This window comes from Meleagris gallopavo, chromosome Z (genome assembly GCF_000146605.3).
Source record: "Meleagris gallopavo isolate NT-WF06-2002-E0010 breed Aviagen turkey brand Nicholas breeding stock chromosome Z, Turkey_5.1, whole genome shotgun sequence".
Taxonomy (NCBI): Eukaryota; Metazoa; Chordata; class Aves; order Galliformes; family Phasianidae; genus Meleagris; species Meleagris gallopavo.
This window is the reverse complement of record NC_015041.2, coordinates 27,099,288-27,103,976: the sequence shown is the minus strand read 5'-3', so window position 1 is coordinate 27,103,976 and position 4,689 is coordinate 27,099,288. Positions and strand designations below refer to the sequence as shown.

The 4,689-nt window shown below is 33.5% G+C and overlaps 1 protein-coding gene across 1 annotated transcript in view; it reads left to right on the top strand.

Annotated features, from left to right (window-relative positions):
* LOC100550569 (receptor-type tyrosine-protein phosphatase delta-like) overlaps nt 1-4,689 on the top strand; it is a 177,211-nt gene that overhangs the window by 905 nt on the left and 171,617 nt on the right. The gene's annotated exons all lie outside the window — the stretch shown is intronic.

Below are 4,689 nucleotides of genomic sequence, written 5' to 3'. Positions count from 1 at the left end.
GGAGCCAATCCCGGGAGGAAGCAGCAGGACTCAGGTAGCAGGCCCAGGAGAGTCTGTCAGCATGCAGGAATTCCGTAGTGAGGAATCTGATGGCAGACACCTTTGTTCTTCTTCTAAATCTTTTGCCAGAAAACCCTTAAACCTCATGGGTTTCGATGCCTCTTTTATCCTACTTTTTCTCCTGCCTACATGACGTCCCTGGTGCTTGAGCAAGAGTCATGTGAGGTAGTTCCTGAGATGGCCATCTTCCTTGAGATAAGCCCATGCAAAAGACTGCTTCACGGCCATTAAGCTGCAGCTTATTTCTCTCTCCTTGCCCCTGGCCTTGTCCATCTGTGTCCCTTAGACAAAGAATTTCACGAGCCTTGCCCAGGACTTGTCCATCAAAGTTCTCCAGAGAAAGGATTTCACAACCTTTGCCCAGGATTTGCCTGGACTTGTTCATCTGTGTCCCCAGCAAGCTTTGAGACAATGAAAAGTAAATAATCTCTTACACCACCAGCATGATTTGGAGATGCTCAGTCTAACTGTAGATTTTAATAAATATCATTTTACACTTCCACTCACAAATCATGTTATTATATTTTTTAGAGTTAACACTGAACTTGGCAAATCTCATGCCAAGTCATAAAGAAATTCATGTGTACACTTTCCCTTTCTTCTGGGCCTATCATCTCCTGTTAGCAGAGCCTTCCTTCATACTCATAAAGATGAGGAGTGAGGCATGAGGCACACCCACAGCCTCCACAGATATGTCATCAGGGAAGAACTTCACCTTCCAGTCATAAAGGAACTTCTTTTCAGTCCCCCACTGAAGCCCTGATGAAGCCATACTAGTAGTTGGCCATCAGTGATGAAACCCCATTTACTGTAAATCTTTGAGCCAAACAGTTATTTACTCATTGTATTACTTGTTTGTCTAGCTGTGCACTGGACATTTTGTCCAGGAAGATACTGGACAGAAAGGTATTGTGAAAAATACTATTTAAATCTTTGCTGAGACCCAGAGAGATTATTGCTTTTATAATATACAGTATTATTTGTATATTTATTATTTCTTAATGAGATATGTATTATTTTTAAAATATATACAGTGTATATGTCTGTACTACAATATATAGTATTATTTATATAGCACAGAAATATGTAGTATTACAGTATTATTCTCATATGAAAACAGTTCTAAGCACAGATGGTGGTTTCTCCAATAAGTTCCGTTGTGAGGTCCCTAAATCTTACAGGTGTGAAATTAATACAGTTAGTTAGTATCATTTATACTTGCCAGCTTCAGATGTGGAGCATGTAGACTGCATTAAAAATCATTTAGTAAAAAATTACAGTATAGAAGAAACAACATATCTGTAAGCAATGTAAAATCAGAAGCAGAAATGGCCATAGCTTAAGTCATCTGACTGTCTGAAGCAGAATAATTCTTTTAGGTTTTACAAATCTAGTGCAAATGGGAGGAAGAAGGGAGAAAGGGATAGTATCACCCCCCTGATCTGACAATTCCTTTCCCAGAACATACTCTTTTACTTTCTCATCCTCTTTATTGAAGCAAGCAAAAGATGCTTGTGTCCTGTCTCAATTCAGTTTGATATGTAATGTCTTTATTTTGATGATTTGTTGTTTTATACTTAAGAACGATATGAAATAATCATTAGTAAAAGTGTAATATATTTATTAGTATCAATATTTAACACAGAATATTAATGATATAAAGAAGAAAAAAAAACATTTAAAAAATGATGTAAGTATTTTGAATCAATCCATAGATATAGACTACTAACATTGGAAATGAGCTTTAGTATGCATAGGAACCTGATATTAGAACCTGATATTAGTTATCTGCATAATAAAATGTAGTTTGAAAAATTAATGCTTAAGGCATAGTCTGCCATCACAGTATTTGTTGTTCTTTTCATTTTATTTTTTTTAAATGGAGGAAAAAGAATCACAGATACATTGAAATATGTCCTAGACAGGGTAATCATGTTTTCTTAATCCTCATTCTTGGCAAGCCCTAGTCCAGCCCTGATTTAGTGTAATCTAAATTCTAACCCTGTCTGGAAACTAGACCTTAAATTAGGAATGGTAATCATGAAAATTCCTATCATTCTCTTTTGCAGCACTCTTGTCTTTTATTTATCAGTGCAAGATGTATTTCATTCTTTTGACATCTGCATATGTAAATAAATGGGAGGTTGTATTTCTTCAGTGGGTTAGTGTTTCTTTTCCTAAATGTGAATACTGTGCACTTAAACCTCTTCACATTCTCTGCCTTTGTTTCATTACCATAATCCTGACTGAATCCTCTCCTTATGCTAGAGAACGGTCATTTGGCAGTGATTCTTGAATTCCCTGCAATTTTTTAGGACACGACCTTTTTTATTTCACTTTCCATTCCCAGTGACAAAAACAGATATCCAGAAGCTCAGCCACAGCCAAATTTGGTCATATGATATTCAGATGATATATTATTCTGTAAGCTGTGACAATGCCCAAGTGCAAATGTGAGAATAATTCCTTTTTTAAGCTCTTTTGTTTTGTTTTGTTTTGTTTTAATGAGTGATGATTCTTTGAGTGTTGGTTCTAGGCTGTTGGCATTTCATTATTAAGGAAGACTTGTTCCCATCAGTGGGACAGGTCACTTTGGGAAAATGCTTGCTATTCAACGTTAAATTTTGCAGATTTTGAGAACTGATAAAAGAGGATACAATTACTTCTTCCATTTTCATCCTTATGAAAATACCTGATTTCAGTGTATTCATTTGTTAAAACAGAGAACTTACTTAAGGCTAAATTCTAGTAACAATGAATGTTAAGTGACTTAATTCAATGTGAAACTCCTGGTTCAACATTCATATAAATGATAATTCATGCTCTATGTTTTGTTATATAGACATTATTTCTCAGTTTGCAGAATGACTGCATTGACCTATTGAACTTTTTTTTTTTTATTCTAGAAGTTGTTTGTAGATCTTGATGATGAAGAATATTTAAAAATTTATTTTTAAATGAAAGTTTTTTAATGGGATAGTATGGGCAGCTATCTTCTTGTTGAATATTTAGTGATTGTTAGTGAGTTTCTGATCATCTTCTTGATATTTTGTTCCTTTTCCTGCATGGTATAATTGCTTAAAGGGTAACATAAATCAAAACTATTTTCTACTTGTATTACTGCAATGTAGTCATTACCTGATTTTACTGACTTAAAGCAGTACTATGTAAAATTAGCTGTCTACAACAGCTTTGAAAATAGAACTCTTGGAGAAGAGGTAGCTCTTTTGTTTCAGCAAAATTTACTTAGTAAAATATTTCATTAAGAATAATGTTTAGTAATTGACATTTTTCTTATTTATTATATCTTTTCAATTCAACTTAGTCTTTTATGTATACTAAGAAACTGTTTTGTTTTTATTTTTCAATTTATTCATTTGCATAGCTCTTTGGTAATAGTAGAGAATACCAACTTTGCTGCAAAATGTTTATTTCAGTCCCTCCTCCACTCTATTTGATTTTACTGTTTTCAGACCCACTTTCAGTTAAGTTGTGGGAAGAATGATTTTGAATAATATGGTCGTGATGTCAAAACAGAGCAAATTATATGCTGCTACCATCTGGAATAGTGAATATAAAAGCTTTATTTACACTGTTCTTTGAAATAATAAACTTTATTGCAGCAGTTTATCTTCAGTATCTATAGCGTATTCTGGGAATACTCCATGTGTGCCTTTTTAATTCTACGAGCTATAGAATGACTAAAATTTGCCGGTGGCAAAGCCATCACTGAATCTTGAAATATACTTTTTTCTTCCTGAATAGAATGGAGAACAACCTTCTATTTCCACAAAAAGAATAATTGGTTCACATGGGACCATGTTTCTTTTTATGAGACACGATGAAATACTTTAAGTATGTACCTTAGAAAGGCAAATTACGCAGATTAAACTTCAGGTTAATTCCAGATCTGTCTATGGTGCAAACAGCTAATGTGGAAGAAAATACTCAATGTCAATGTTTCATATTGACTATCCAGTCTTGGAACTTGCTGCTACTACTTCTATACTCCGTAATCCACATCTAATGTCAACAAACTGTTGGGTACTTCACTTTTGCACTTAGTATCAATAACATAGTAATTTTGTCTTAATGTTCTATATCTGAGAAATTTATTCTGTCTTTCTTGTTAAATCACAATGTTGATTGTTAAAGAGATTCAGCAAGTTAGCGTTATAAAGAATTTAGGACTTTAAGTCCTGATATATTTCTATGAACAGCCATATTTTACAGCAAGGAAATGATCTGGAAGTTTTCTGCGCTAAAAGTAGTCAAAATGTAAATACGATGTCATAAGCAGTGGATGAAAATAGCATTCTCTTATTTTAACCATGTTGGTAGATTTATCATGAAGAGTGAAATCCATTGTATTAGATTTGATTCTTCCTCTTTCTTTGGATCCTTCTTTTATATGTATATAAATTTTACAGCATACATGCTTCTAAACATGCTGAAATCTTATTGAAGATTTGCAACATTTGAAAATGAAAGACTGGAGTAGCATTTGTTGTTGTTGTTCAAGAGTTAGAAATTGTAAAAATTAAAGAAGGAAGATAGTAGAATTTGTCATATGTATTTATGCCACAGATATGTGTAGAGTTTTTTGTTTTTTTGTTTTTTGTGTTTTTT